Raw genomic sequence first — 16,568 nt, forward strand, 5'->3', positions numbered from 1 at the left:
AGACACACTGACAGAGTAGATAAAGCGGTGCTGGTGAGAACAAATGAATGAGAAATAAACTATGTCAGTCTAAACAGACACACTGACAGACGATATAGCAATTTTTCTGTTAATTCAGTTTATGAATAGTCTATACAAAATTGCAATGTGGAAATGCAGTTTGAAATGATATACAAAACAAATAAAGGTAGTTTGGACTAAATTTGTATTTTATTTAGAACCTTTTTTTCAAGCAAGACTGTTGGTAATGTTAACACCTGCCATTAAAATATTTCAACATATTCCAACTTTTAACAGTAACACCACCCAGACTTCTCTTGCAGCATCATGTAGGTGTAAAGATGTTTCCAAGTAGTATTCTTATAGAGCAGGCAATAGAAAGCAACCACAAATATTGATAATGGCCTGTCTATTCCTATTGGATATAAAAAAGTAACAAACTGAAAAATTCTGAGGTTTAAAGAGCATGGTGCAGGGCAAAATACCAAACGTAAACTTCAAAGTTTAAAGTGCAACAGCCACAAAGTCAGCCTCAATATATTTTTTACAAAATCCAACAAGTGAAAAAAAAAAACCTTTCAGGTTTGAATGGTAGCAGCAAACAAAAATAATACAGGCCTACAGTCCTAGCCCCTAAAATAAATGTTGGTTACAAAATACTACACAGGGAGCCTTTAAGTTTAAAGTGTAGCTGCACAATGATTAGAATATTTAAGAGGTAAACCAAAGAACTTCAAGTAGGATGGGTATGAGAAACATAAAGATTTGCCAAATCTAAGGCTTCTACAGGTTGGGTGCGAGGAATACAAGCTGGTCAACTCTTGCTGGTTTCAGTGCTGACCTCTGGCATGACCACAATGTTCCCACTTGCACTGAAAGCCCGCTCTGATGGGGAACTTGTGGCAGGGATACATAAATATTTCCTCGCAAGCTTGGCCACTAGGGGAAAATGTACCTAATTTCTCTTCCACCATTCCAGTGGTTCTGTGTCTGAATCTGCTTCCATTAGGAGATAGAGGCTTAGCTCCTTTTCAATTGACTCTCTGTTTGAAAGTGGAGCCACTTGGCTTGGCTTTGCTGATGTTTTAAAGTAGCTGCTCAAACTCTTCTTTTTCTTCTTAGCAGGAACCTCCTCTTGCTCATCCTGACCTACGGCAGTGACTGATGGAGCTGATAGAGGGACTGCCTCTGTTTGTTCAGCCACCAGCTTCTGTAGCTCTGCAGCAGCTCTTTGTTTTGATGTAATCCACCCTCTCTTGTTTGATGTGTTGTTTTGAATCGAGGGTCGACAAGAGAGAAGCAATGTCAAGCAGGTCCTGGGTTGTCTGGTCATCATACTTTTCATTTAAGTATTTTAGTATGCCCTCTTTTATAGTCGTGGTGAGCTCAGTGTCGCCATCCTGATGCTTGAGTATCTGGTTGTTGAACAGATGGAGGACGGGTTTCAAGTAGGAAACACTTGGGTAAAGCTCCCTAGACAAGGCATCTGTAAACTCCTTGAGAGGACTCAGTGCCTTGTTCATGGATTCCAGAACGTCCATATCCTGCCAAGTTGGGACCAGGTGACGTGTTTTTTTGTCGGCACGGAGAACTTGTGAGAGAGATTTCTCCTGCTCGATCACCCTTTCAACCATTGCTTGCATAGAGCCCCACCTCGTAGGGGTTTCTGTGATTAGCTGATGAGGCGGCAAGGGTGGATTTTGATCTGCTTGAGCCTTGGCCAGCTCCTGTCTTCTTTTCCATGAATTGGAGAAGGCAGCCACAATCTTCTTGCAGACGCCGACTGCTCGTTCCACCTCCCTTAGTTTCACACTCCTCTCTGTGTATATAAAGGAGAGGTAAATGTATGATTGTGTACTTTTTAACATGACAGTGTACACTACAGGACTAGTAAAATGTATTAGTTAATTACATTTTATAAATTATTTTATATATATCGCATAATGTGGATTTTCATCTCACAGTTACAATTTTTTAAAACTGTGCAATTCTATCACATAAAAAGACATTGTATCTTATGATTATGACATTTGTATTCCATAACTTTGATTTCATCTTCCTATAGTTTTTATAATTGTGCTACAGTGCGCCCATTTCACTCGCATATGTGAGTAAATATTTCGGCGTGCGAACATGGAAAAATATTTGGGTGCACTTGTGCGAGTGACAGGATTTTTCTATAGAAACATACATCATAATGAGGAGTGGCAGAGTAGGACAGAATTGTAAATGCAATGCATATGTTTGTTCATTAAAATGTTTGAATTTTTAGCATTTAGTCATTTATTTGTAAATAAACACTTTAAGCGGGCTATTTAAAAATTGTTATTTATATGTTAAATTAGCTTTTTAAAACAAGCGCAGAGTGTTAATATTGTGTGTGTGTGTGTGTTTTAAGAATTTGTCCGCAGCTGCTCAAAAAAAAAAAACAACAGTCAAAAAACCCACTGTCCGTGTTTTTAAGGAACAGGCAATATGTAAAATATAGCAGGAGACATTTTAATTGTTTACTAATACGATAAAACAGTTATTTTTTATGTCAGTGTCTGTCAGCTAGACAGATGAAGTTGACGACTGGCGATCTTCGCAGCGCCATCAGAGAGAAATGCACATTTCATACGAATTGCATTAGCAGCGTAGTCTGCTTTGTTTAGTTTTGAATTTGTTCTGCCTAAAAGTAGACATTTCAAGCTATCTATATGTCTCAGGTCTGTGAGGCAATAGGCTACCTTATAGGCATACGCTGAGTTTCGGTTCATTATGAGACGAGCTCCAGGTTCGCCAGCGCCTCCGTGTCCTGATTATCTATTTTCTAATAGCCTATATTTAGCCTACTTCTTATTAAATCCAGACAATTTGTTGATGAAACATCGATTAAAAATTAAGATACAATTAATAAAAAAACGAAATTAAATTTAAAGACAGACTTTGTGCTTTCAGTTTGAAGTCTCTTCTGTGAAAGTTTTAAAACATTATTTTAGTGCCGCTTTAGAGTGCTCACGTCCGTAGGCGGAGAACTAGCGGAGTGTTGGGTTGCCTTCAGGACAGGTTTGGGAACCACTGCTCTAAGGTATTACTGACTGTGTACTGAAATATATTTGTATTATTTTTATATCGATTTAGAGATTAAGCACTCACCAATAGCTAGATGAAGACGGTGGCCAAAACACTGTAGGCGTGTCATTTCATTCAGCTGAAGGGCAAGGATGTTGTTGGTGGCATTGTCAGTGGTGACACAGACAAGGCGATCCTCTTGCAGTCCCCACAATTTGGCTAGCATTTCTCCAGTGTGGCCTTCCGGGAAATAACTTGTCTGTAAACAGCGGCTGCAGAGGTTCCAATCTTGGTTGATAAAGTGTGCCGTCAGGCTCATATATGGATGTGTCGTTCGGCTCGACCACATATCTGCAGTTGTAGCATAGAACATCCCCTTGTGAATCTCTGCCTCCACTTTGGCCCGACATACATCATATAAATCAGGTAACACAACTTTAGTAATGTGTTTTCGGCTGGGCATTTCGTATCTCGGATCGAGTGTTTGCACCAACTCACAAAACCCGCGTTTCTCGACCGTGTAGATTGGAAGGATATCTTTGCAGATATGCTTGGCAACAGCAGAAGTGATCTCCTTCCATCTGCTGGGAGCTATGGCTATATGGTGTGCCACGCGTAAAAGCCTGTTGCAGCGTCTGTGTCTATATATATATATATACGCTTACGCCACCACTCGACGCTGCTTTTGCAGTTTTTGCTCGTTGACTCTCTCTGTATTCTTTTTTGTGGTTCTTGCGCAGGTGATAAAATAAATTAGTAGTGTTGGAATCCGTTGTTGGCACTGGGAGCCGGCAAACTTTACAAACAACTGTTGTCTGGTGTACGTCGGTCTTCTTATATCCAAACCACGTCCATGCAACAGAAGTCGCCCCTCTTTTAGGTACAAGCTCCTTGGTTTGGGTTGGCTGGTCATCTTGTTGAGAATTACCCTGGTCTGAACCGCGTGTACTACCGTCTTCCTCCATGTTTGTTTATGTATTGCAGCGTGCATGGGCATGCCGTGGCATGAGGTGCATCTTGACGTAAAATTCTGCCGTAAACGCCTTATCGTGGCGTAAACGATAGAGCCTTATATAAAACGATAGACATTTTCTATCGTCCAGACGATATATTTCGTCATTTCGCCCAGCCCTATGAATGAGAAATAAACTATGTCAGTCTAAACAGACACACTGACAGAGGATGAGCAGCACACAGCAGAGAAGAGAGAGAGAAGGAGATGCAGTGAGTAAAAACATAATTATTTTTGGTTGGGGGCTACACACCCACTGCCCAAAGGTTGACACAGAAATGTCCCAAACACAGCAAAATAATAAGAAAACCAGAAAATTCCGACAGAAGGCAGTATCTCTGTAGATAAATACACCGCCTCACACTTGTTTTGGGTCATAAAGGATGATTGGGGAGGATTACTTTTGTATGACACTATACATTGTTTTTTAGGAAAATTCTGCACCGTAGACCTTTAATATCTTCATTACTATTGTCCAGTGACCCCACAAATCTTTTTTTCAAAGTTAAAGTAAAGGGCATGATTGGTACTTGAAATAAGCCAAGTTTAGGACTTGGATCTTCATTACTATTGTCCAGTGACCCCACGTACATACCCTACTAAAGCCTACATTTATTAACTCACCTTCACCTGCATCCTGGGGACAAAGAGTGGTTGGCAGATGTTTGTGTATTGGTTCATTAGATCAGCGAGACCATAAAGTTTCAGACCTTCACGTAGCTGGGAGAGAAGGGGCAGCAGCCGAAGTATGGCATGAAGAACAACAGCACTAAAATATAGAATGAAAAAATAATATCAATATGAAGTGAAATGTAAAAAATCAAAACATGAATATTAACATCCTTGACAATGATTAGCATAGTGAAAAAACAATTATACCGAAGAATTTTTGTTCCTTGGAATTTATTAGCTTTTTTAAAAATTAATTGTTCCATTGAATCTCTTACACACACAGAAAAAAAACACTGAATAATATGTGTTGCCAAACATTTTACAGCACTAAAACCCTTAAGACCCCTTACCTGGGAGAGAAGTGATATATACTCAGCATCAGAGACATCCTCTTTGGAAATGTGCTGAATCTGTATCCCCCTCATCACACAAGTACTTGTAGCACCAAAGTTTGAGGCAGCAGGGTGGTGGTCCGCTTTGAGCCAGACTTGCAGCCCAGATTTCACCAGCACTTCTGAAAGAAAACCGTATAAATTAGTAGAAACATATTAATGTCCTGAGGACATATATGCATAATACTGTGTTAAGATCACAAGCCACAACATTTAGCCTACTGAACATAAAACAATAAAAAAGTATGCACACCTACAGAGGCAGACAGGTGTGTAGGAGAGGACCAGTATTAAAATCTATAGCCACTAGCTTACGCATAATGAAAATATAAAAAGGTGTGTAAGGGTTATAGACTGAAATGTATGAATTTTCCAGTCTGGTCACCCTCAAACAGCTTCTGAACACAAAGAATCACTCCATTCATGTAACTGTCACTTCTATTGCAATTTAAAAAAAAATAATTTAAATCATATTTATCTCTGCCAAGGAGGTTATGGTTTTGATGGAGTTTGTTTTTCTGTTTGTTTGTTAGCAAAATAACTCAAAGTTATAAACAGATTTCAACGAAACTTTCAGGAAATGTCGATAATGGGAAAAGGAACAGATGATTCAATTTTGTTGGTGATCGGTTGAAGAAAAGTGGATAAAATAATACAATGCCGGGAAATCCGAGTTGCTTGGCTGAGGTCTGTGCTTTCCAAGTGCTTTTCTTGTTCAAATATATGTGTACCTGTGAGGAACTCCTTGCGTAGTGCCCCTGTATCAAGGCCCGCCTCCCCTATGAACCTGATTTTTAACCGACTGGTAGGCAATGCCTTCTTTTGTCGCTTCCATTGAGCAAGGCCCCGGTCCACCACATGGGATCTTGATACAGTGAGAGGAAATTCTTCGTTGTTGTTAACAGCAGCAGAGATGGCCTGCAGGACATCATCAAGGCTGAGGAAGAAATAAATGTTAGGCAGTGTGATTCTGGATAGCGTATATTGTCTGTTTAATTCCTTTAGGTTAGAGGTTGTCAAACTGTGGTGTATGTACGTGATTTATTCTTTCTCTATTATGTGTTAGTATTTGCATATTTGTGCCATTTACTTTTTCGTTGCTTCTGTAGGGTCATAGCTTACAGGTGATCCCTGGATTCTTTGACATGATATGAGGTACTTGGCCCTAAAAGTTTGAGAGCCTTAGGTTATTCACTTTTGAATGAGACTATAGAAGCATACAAACCTAGAAATGTTCATCTTTTGTTTTGAAGTTGAAGGAATGAAGTCAGCTTTGCTGAAATGACAAAACACAAGTATGAAGTTGAGAGTGAAACCCATACCCTCTGACCTTAAATGTAAAAATGTGTACAATAAACTCAGTACAGAAGCCACATATAAAAGTTTAAGTTAAAAGGTGGACTTTTTGAGAGAAAGTAATTTTGTTATGGTCAGGACTAACTGATCAATAAAAATCATATGGCAACAGTGACAACCAAAAAAAAAAAATAAATAAATAAAAAACTTGTGTACTGTTGAAAGTAAATGTATATCACAAACAGCACAGTCAGCCATTATGGTAACAGCTCAGTCAGTTTAAAAGTATTAAATCCAACTGGTCAATACATTAATCCATTGGTGAGAAGACAGATGCTTGGAGGGATATCTTTAACTAAAATGCTACAGTATCTTGACATATTTTTATATTGACTAAATTGTGCTAAGATTCTGTTACCTCTCTTCACACTCGCTTGCATGTGCCTCCAGGTCATTGGGAGGAAAATTATGGCCACAGATTGGGCACACGGTCTGCAACTGGAATCACTTAAATGTTTAACATAAAAAGGTGGAGACAATAATACCTCAAAAATAAACACTCAACACATCACAACATACCTCTGTCTTTGAAGACACACAAAAAATTTGGGTAAAAGCGTAGGCTGTCAGGAGGAATAACAAAATTGAAAAAGAAATTGTGACATGATTGCATATATCTGTTGTTACTCATCGCTCTTCAGATGATGTTTTTGCATAAACTGTTCATTAATTGACACAGCCTCATTGCAAATATAGCTTAACTACCTTAAAAAAATCCACATCACACCAGGTGGAACTGGCCACTATACAAGTTATGACCAAATCCAACTGTAATAGTGAGCCTCCTCTTTGTTCTCTTAAGACATTGTATTCAAGCTTAATGTTCTCCCAACATTTTTCATACAATGGGTCTGTACATACCTCCTGTGGATAAGTATCTGAAGGCTTACATGTTTCAACACGCAGCGCTAGGATTTGCAATGGATAGCTGGTGTGAAAGGAGTGGCACATTTCCTTTGGCATACTGGAGAAGGACCTGGAGTCAGGAGGCAGTGGTTGAGTGTCTAGTTCCTCCTGTATAGGAGCAATATAGGACACCCTTTCCGCCTATACTTGCAGTCTTCAGCATTAGCCCAGTATATCCACTGTCCCCAGGAGACACCATACATAGATTTCTAGAACCCCACCCTCCTAACAAGAAAAGTTATTTAACACTGTCTCCAGTTTGAGAATTTTTGATTTTTGTGTGGTATTTTTTTGGTAACTAGAAAAGTTATTTAATAGTTGAACTCAGTTTGATGTTGGGCACTGGGAACAGGACCAGGGGAAGGTATTGCATTTGTGAGCAAATTTAGGAGGTCTCTTGCTGAATTGACTACTTCTGAGTTGTCTCCCCGTCAAAAGTATAAAAATTTAAAAAAATTGAAAGAGGGGCTGTAATATAAAAATATTAAAACGTTTACAAACATTCACCGTTTTAATTGCTTTTTGTTTCATAGAAAATCGTATAGTATCAATATAATACTCCATTTCCTTCCTAAAATAATAAAAAAAAAAAAATTTTTTTGCATGAAACTTACATTTGTCAATATGAAATTTTACATGTAAAAAAAAATAAGATTTATCATGTAAATGTGACTGTGTTTTTCTTTGCTGTTCTCCAATATACCAAGTACATATTTCCATAACAAAATGATTATCAATATTTTGTACAATACAATCACATACAATATGATGCCATTATCAAACCAGTGTTTAAGATAAAGTGATTTGTGTTTATATAATATATCCTTATTGTTCCATATATAGTACCTATGAGGGGAAAATTGTGCTTGTGGATCAAAGACCATGACAAAAAGGCCTTCAGCTAGTTTTCCTGGTATTTTATCAATATTAAAATTACAGCTAAGAAGAAAAATGTATCCCACCAAGTTTCATAGAATATTGGAGGGAATAAAACACCAAATTGAATAAGGATTTTTAACAATTTGTTTAAGCCAATTAACCTTAAATGTATTATTTAATGTAGCAAAGTCCAAAACATTTAAGCCACCATTTTCATATGAATTCATAATAACTGTCTTCTTTATGTAATGTATTTTATTTTTCCAAATGAAGTCAATCAATATTTTGTCAATTTCTTTACATAGTTTTTTTTTTTTATCAAGCTGTAAAGCCATTGCTGCATAACACACTGCTGTAATATTAAAATATTAAAGTGTTTACAAACTTTCACCGTTTTAATTGCTTTTTGTTTCATAGAAAATCGTATAGTATCAATATAATACTCCATTTCCTTCCTAAAAGAAATAAAACAAGGTTTTTTTGCATGAGAACTTACATTTGTAAATATGAAATTTTCCATGTAAAAAAATAAGATTTATCATGTACACGTGACTGTGTTTTTCTTTGCTGTTCTCCAGCATACCATATAATACATATTTCCATAACAAAATGATTATCAATATTTTGTAAAATAAAATCACATACATTTTGCCAAAATAGTTTTACAAAAGGGCAATGCCAAAAACAAATGTACCACAGTTTCAGGGTAACTGACACAAAAAGAGCAACTAAAATCAATATCAGATTTAAATTTTACCAAATAATGTTTGGCTGGGTAAATCCTGTGTATAATTTTGAATGATACTTCCTTAACCTTGTTTGTAATTAAATATTGATTAGGTATAAAAGAGCAACTAAAATCAATAATATTTTCTGTCAGGCGATTCCAATATGAATAAACATAAGGCAAAGATACAATATCTCGTTGAAATAAAGCTCTTATGGAACTTTTGTGTGATTTAAAAGAAAAACATATGTTACCTATATAAGCACTTATTATATTAGGCAGAGACCACTGTTGGATGGTTAATTCTTGTCTGATGTCTAAATAACATACAGACTTCAGGAGAAATAGCCCCAAAAACTTTGACATAGTCCCCTGGTGTAACAGGAATCTTATATTGTGCCAAAAAACTCACCTTAAGTAAAAAAGAAAACCATTCAAATTAAATAACTGATCCACCAATATGATGCCATTATCAAACCAGTGTTTAAGATAAAGCGATTTGTGTTTATATAATATATCCTTATTGTTCCATATACAGCACCTATGAGGGGAAACATTGTGTTTGTGGATCAAAGACCATGATAAAAAGGCCTGACGGTGAAATTCAGCTAGTTTTCCTGGTATTTTATCAATATTATAATTACAGCTAAGAAGAAAAATGTATCCCACCAAGTTTGATAGAATATTGGAGGGAATAAAACACCAAATTGAATAAGGATTTTTAACAATTTGTTTAAGCCAATTAACCTTAAATGTATTATTTAATGTAGCAAAGTCCAAAAACATTTAAGCCACCATTTTCATATGAATTCATAATAACTGTCTTCTTTATGTAATGTATTTTATTTTTTCCAAATGAAGTCAATCAATATTTTGTCAATTTCTTTACATAGTTTTTTTTTATCAAGCTGTAAAGCCATTGCTGCATAAATAAGTCTAGAAATACCCTCTGCCTTTGTAATTAAAACTCTACCCCTTAAAGAAAGGTCTCTTATTAGCCAATGATTTAACTTTTTTTTTTTTTTTTTTTCAATAATAGGACTAAAATTTAGCAAGCACCTTCTTTTTTGGTCTTTGGTTATCAATATTTCAAGATATTGAACCTCATTCTTTAAGGGAATACCACTATAGCTAGTTTCGAGACATTCCTTTATGGCCATAAGCTCACATTTAGCCAAATTTAAGTATACCCCAGATGCTCTTGAAAATTTGCCAATTAGATCAGTTGCTACAGATATCTGATTCTCATTTTGAATAAAGAGAGTAGTGTCATTGGCTAAATCTCTCTATCAACAATAGTGATACCTCTCAGTGGGCTTGATGTAATATGAGAGGAAAGAAGCTGACTTACCAACAAAAAGAGGTATGGAGATACTGGCCACCCCTGCCTAATTCCTTTGGAAATATCAAATGAAGGGGAAGTACCATTAAATAACTTTATAGAACAATTGCCATTTTTGTAAAGGGTTTCAAATGCTGTAGATTTTTTTTTTTTTTTCCAAAATCAAATTTCTTTAGAGTATCAAGGATAAATTGATGTTCTACAGAATCAAATGCTTTACAAAAGTCTAAAAATAATATAAAACCATTAGCATTAATCAGATCTGAATATTCCAAAATGTCCAAAACTAATCGTATATTATTTATGTGCTGATTTTTCAGATATCCTGATTGTGATTCATCGAATACTGAATCTAAAGTTGTTTTCAATCTTCTAGCTAAAATTAGGGCCAACAGTTTATAATCATTTTTCAATAAGCAAATAGGGCGCCAATTATCAATATACTGTCTGTCTTTATTTGGTTTGGGAAGCAATACAATTAAACCTTGTGTAAACATGGGTGGAAGACACTTTTTCAACAAAAACCTCTAAAAGAAAGAGAGCCAATTCCTTGGAGAAGAACTTACAGAACTCTGATGTCAAACCATCAGTACCTGGTGATTTGGAATTTTTCAAATGATTAATTGCATCCGTCAGCTCGCAGATTGTAACAGGTCTATCACAGAGTTCCTTTTCAGTTCTATTAATAGGTTTAAATCTGCAACAAATTCAAAAAGGCTTCGGCTGACACCTGAGAGTAACTAAATGTATACACATTTTTTATAAAATTCACTACAATATTGAGAAATTACTGTATGATCATCCGTTATAAACCCCATTGATATTTAATTTATTAATGGTGTTATAAACAAAATTCCGCTTTTTCTAAATTAAGGAAATAATGTGAATTTTGTTCCCCTGCCTCAAGCCACTTTTTTTCTGGAACGAATAAAGGCACCTTCAGCTTTTTTCTTATACAAATCATCTAGTTTAATTGATTACTCAGCCATTTCTAGTTTTTCATCCTCTAAAAGAGAGTCTGGATGTCTCTGAGACAAAATTTGTTATCCTTGTTATTATTCTAATTTCTTCAGCTCGTTTACTTTTGGCCATAAAGGAACCATACTTTCTCATATATTTGGCAATTTCAAACTTTAAAAGTTTCCAATTTTTCCCAAAGGTATTTTCCAATTTAGCTTTAAACCAAAACCTACAAATCAAACCTTTAACTTTCTTTTGGACCTCATTATTCAGCAAGAGGGAATTATTAAGTTTCCAATATGAAATATTTGCATTATGGTTTTTTGAGTGCAGGTTCACATTTATATAGATGGCTTTATGATCTGTTAAAGGAGTATGTAAAATATCTACTTTTACCTCATCTTTATCAAAACTTTCAGAAATTAACCAATAGTGTATTCTGGATAGATCAGAGCCTGACTTATTACTCCATGTGAAGGGTGTTTAACTATCCAGATAACTTTTAAATTAAATTTATCCATGAATTTTTTTTGATTAATATTTATTGTATTTGATTGACCTGGTGGCCATTTATCTGTAGTATAGTCCTGAATAATGTTAAAATCCCCTCCCATTATTATATAAGCATTTGGATATTTGTCCAACTAACCTTTAAAGGTGTTCCCTGCAGCCCCCAAAAGGCTATCATTCTCTGGTTTCCTGTTGTACCCATAGACATTAGTTGTAATAATAAAATATATCATTACAATTGAGTAACAGACAAACAAAGTGACCTTCAGGATCACTTACAGACTGCACAACTTCTCCATTAAATCTTTTCTTAAGTGTTATTACCCCAGCTGAATGTTCAGAACCATGGGGGAAACCATACTGAATTACCCCACTGAGCATTCCAAAATTTGCAATCATCATTAACCGAATGAGCTTCTTGTATATAACAGAAATCAGAGTGGAACGTTTTTGTTTTAATGTATTGTTTTTTTATTTTAATATTGTTTTTCTTTTAATTTTTGGAAAGTTTTTGTTTTTTTTTTTTTTTATTATTAAGAAGAGTGCTTTTATTTTAATATTATTTAGATGCATTTACCAGTGCATTATATATATATATATATATATACAGTATAAAGCCAACCTCTGGATAAATATATAAGAAAATAAAACTCAGGTTGAGCCGAGATCAGCACCTTTAATATATATATATATATATATATATATATATATATATATATATATATATATATATATATATATATATATACTTCTTGACAAATACGAATCACCTCCTCGTGAACATTCTCCTTCACCGCTTTTGGGATGCCGTGCACTTTCATGTTCCATCTCCTGCTGTAACGCTCCATATCTGTCACATGATTCATGCAGGTCAGACTAGATTGTTCACGTATCTCTACACGTCTCAAGATTCAAGATTCAAGATTCAAGATTTTTTATTTGTCACATACACAATTATATAGAGCATATATAACCAGCAGTGAAATGTGAGTCAGGTCCGCTCCATGGACAGTGCAATTATTAAAGAATACAACACAGATGAAAATATGCATAAATATAGGTATGAAACAATGAAATAAAAGTAAACAATAAAAATATAAGAATAAAATATAAAATATATAAAAGAGATGTATACTGCAGAATTAAATATATAGTGGAAAATAATGTGCATGAAAGTAAACTGTAGTCTTAAATATTAAGATACACAGGAATGTACAAGAGGCAAATGTGCAAACAGGTTGACACTTTCAGTATGTCAATGTGAGGTAGTGAATGATGAATATCTTACTGATAAAGTGAATATTAAGTGGAGACATGAAGAGGCTGGTTTTGAGTTTAGGAGCCTGATGGCCTGGGGGAAGAAACAACTCCTAAGTCTCTCGGTTTTTGCCATCAGGCTACGTAAGCACTTACCAGATGGCAGCAAAGTGAAAAGATGGTTACTGGGGTGAATGGAGTCCTTGATTATTTTAACAGCTCTGCTTTTGCAGTGTTTGAGGTAGATGTGCTGCAGAGAGGGGAGAGCAGACCCTGAGATGCGCTCAGTTAAGCACACAACTCTCTGCAGGGCTTTGCAGTCATGACTGGAGCTGTTCCCATACCACACTGATATACACTGAGTCAATACGCTTTCTATGGCCCCTGAATAGAAAGTTTTCAGGATTGCAGGTGAAACCCTGAATTTTCTCAGCTGTCTCAGATGGTACAGTCTTTGCCTGGCTTTATTAACCTGAGTTTGAATGTGTGTAGTCCAAGTCAGGTCCTCTGAGATGTTTACACCGAGGTACTTGAAGCTGCTCACCCTCTCCACAGGGGTCCTGCTGATCATAAGAGGAGTATAGGGCTGCTGCTGTCTCTTCCTGAAGTCAACAATCAGCTCTTTAGTTTTACTCACATTCATAGAAAGACAATTGTCCTGGCACCATGATGTTAATTTCTCTACCTCATCCAAGTATGCGGTCTCATTATTGTTGGAAATGAGGCCCAGAACCACAGTATCATCAGCAAATTTAATAATAGATGTGGAGCTGTGGGAAGACACGCAGTCATGTGTGTAGAGAGAGTAGAGCAGGGGACTCAGGACACAGCCCTGTGGAGCTCCTACGTTCAGGGTGATGGAGTTAGAGGTGAACTTGCCTACTTTCACCACTTGAGGTCTGCCGGTGAGGAAATCAAGAATCCAGTTGCATAGTGAAGAATTCAGGCCGAGGTCCATGAGTTTAGAAGCTAGCGTGATGGGGACTATAGTATTGAAATCTGAGCTATAGTCGATAAATAGCAGCCTTACATAGTTCCTGTTATTGCTGTCAATGTGTGTAAGAGAAGAGTGCAGGATGTGAGAGATGGCATCATCAGTGGATCTGTTGGGGCGATAAGCAAACTGAAGAGGGTCCAAAGTATCCGGGATGGAGGAGCTGATGAAGTTTTTAACCAGTCCCTCAAAGACCTTCATGACTATTGATGTGAGGGCAACTGGACGATAGTCATTCAGGCAAGAGGGGTTATTGTTCTTAGGCACAGGGATGATGACAGATTTTTTGAAGGAGGTGGGAACCACCGATGTAGCAAGAGACTCATTAAAAATGGATGTAAACAAACCAGCGAGCTGATCAGCACAGGACCGCAGAATACGGCCAGAAATCCCATCAGGTCCGGCTGCTTTCCTGACATTCACTCGCTTTAGAGCCCTCCGAACCTCGTCCTCAGACACGGTGATCACATGATAATCGCTGCTCTGACTGCTGTTTCCTGACGTGCTGATCGGCAGACTCGCTCTGCTTAGATTGTTTTCAAAGCGGCCGTAGAAAGTGTTTAGCTCGTCAGCCAGCGACGGATCTGCTCTCACCTCTGCAGAGGATTTATTTCCAAAGGCACAGATGGTTCTTAGTCCCTTGCCACATGCGTCGGGAGTCATTGAGCTGGAAATGTGACTCTATTCGTTCCCTGTATCGGAGTTTGGCGGCTCTTACTGCGCGGGCGGAGAGCATAGCACGATGCTTTGTACTCACTCATGTTTCCCGACAAAAGACCGGCGTTGTAAGCAGCAGTGCGTTTGTTTACTGCTGCACGGATTGTACTGTCCACCCAAGGTTTCTGATTAGAGAAGGTCCTTATAGATATTGTATCCGTAGCTTGTTCGGCTAGCGTGTTTACAAAGCTTAATGCTACATCCGTGAACTCGCTGACGTTAGATGAACTTGCCCGAAACATGTCCCAGTCTACGTCATCAAGAGCCGCCTGTAGCATGGCTTCTGAGTGGGCGGACCAGCGCGTCACCACCCTCTGCACCGGGGGTTCTTGAACGAGCCTTTGTTTATATACGTCTCTCAATGGAGCCCCAACTTTTCCGTTAAGTCCTTAATTTCTCCTTGTGTAGCTTTAACCATCTCTTCTAGCGCATCGCTTCTTGTATTGATGAGATGAGCCAATTTAGCAACAATCTCATCAGACTTTGTGTCTGCACTAAACTGGGAAAGTTTACACTGTATCTCACACTGTCGTTAAATAACAGTAATTTACTGGCAGCAGGGGTGCCAGTAAGGTACTGTTAATTTACAGCTCTCAACTGTTAATTTACAACTCTTAATTTTTTTACAGTGTCTTACCGTAATTCTACCATGGAAATTAACTCTGCTCCCACCGCATCAAACAGTTCGAGTTTAAAAAAATAATATTCATACAATGTTAGTACTGTAAACTTATTTCATTTGAGTCTATGGGGAAAGAATATTTCTTAATATAAAACTGTGAACACTTAATGTGCAATAGTAAAGTAACTAAAAACATGACTTTTACTCAAACCATTGCAGTTCATTGTCAGCTACATCACACCTGTATGTGCTGAAGTACTTAACACAGAGATCATCACTGTATCAGTGACTCCACATTTACTGTCTTTATATAACGCAGCAGAACATCAGTGTTTGTGGCTCATCATTGACTGAAGCACAGGCTCTACTCTCCAGCACAATGGTGAACCACAAAACTACATTAAACTAACAGATCTCATTAATACAGTTGAGTTCAGTATTTACTCTCCTTATCAGTGTGACTTTGCATAACTTTGTTTCTATGTATTTTCACAAATATTTTATTCAAATTAACTTTTTTTTTTCATTTGGTAATCTGACTTTTACGGTATATTGCTGTTTTTTCCTTAACTTAATGTAAAAAAAAAAACATTTATTTACTAGCAACCATTAATTTATGGCAACAAACTGTAGAACAACAGTTATTTACTGGCAGCACGGGTACAGTTTGTTTCCTGTAAATTAATTACAGTTTATTACTGTTAAATTATGTTTCATGCTGTTTTTTCTTCATCTTAAATCTTTAACCCTTTAAACCCCACAACAAAGTCCTCAGTTTTAAATGAACACTTATAATGTGTGCACACTACAGAGTGTTAGAGTAACACTGAATCAGTGAAGTTAATGAGACAATTCTGTGATTAACTGATGATTGAGCATTAGTGATGAACACCTGCTATTAACAAACAGAATCACTGAAGGAAAGAGAAACACAACTACAACTGACTTCAGACACAGCCTTAGATGAAATCAACTGAAATAAAATAATTCATCAAATCTCTCAAGATCTGATTAAACAACTCCTAAAACAGCTTCAACAGATTCACATTAGTCAAGTCAGGTCACCTTTATTTATATAGCGCTTTAAACAAAAAAGATTGTGTCAAAGCAACTGAACAACATTAATTAGGAAAACAGTGTCAATAATGCAAAATGACAGTTAAAGGCA

At 36.7% G+C, this 16,568-nt stretch overlaps 1 long non-coding RNA gene across 1 annotated transcript; it reads right to left on the reverse strand.

Annotated features, from left to right (window-relative positions):
* Positions 1-5,567: 5,567 nt before the first annotated feature.
* On the reverse strand, positions 5,568-7,031 carry LOC122145726. The gene is made up of 4 exons (XR_006160534.1): positions 7,006-7,031; positions 6,845-6,924; positions 6,356-6,406; positions 5,568-6,067 (listed from the first exon to the last, which is right to left on the reverse strand). It is a non-coding gene; the product is annotated as an uncharacterized LOC122145726 (long non-coding RNA).
* Between the last annotated feature and the right edge of the window lie 9,537 nt (positions 7,032-16,568).

Source organism: Cyprinus carpio, chromosome A7 (genome assembly GCF_018340385.1).
Source record: "Cyprinus carpio isolate SPL01 chromosome A7, ASM1834038v1, whole genome shotgun sequence".
NCBI lineage: Eukaryota > Metazoa > Chordata > Actinopteri > Cypriniformes > Cyprinidae > Cyprinus > Cyprinus carpio.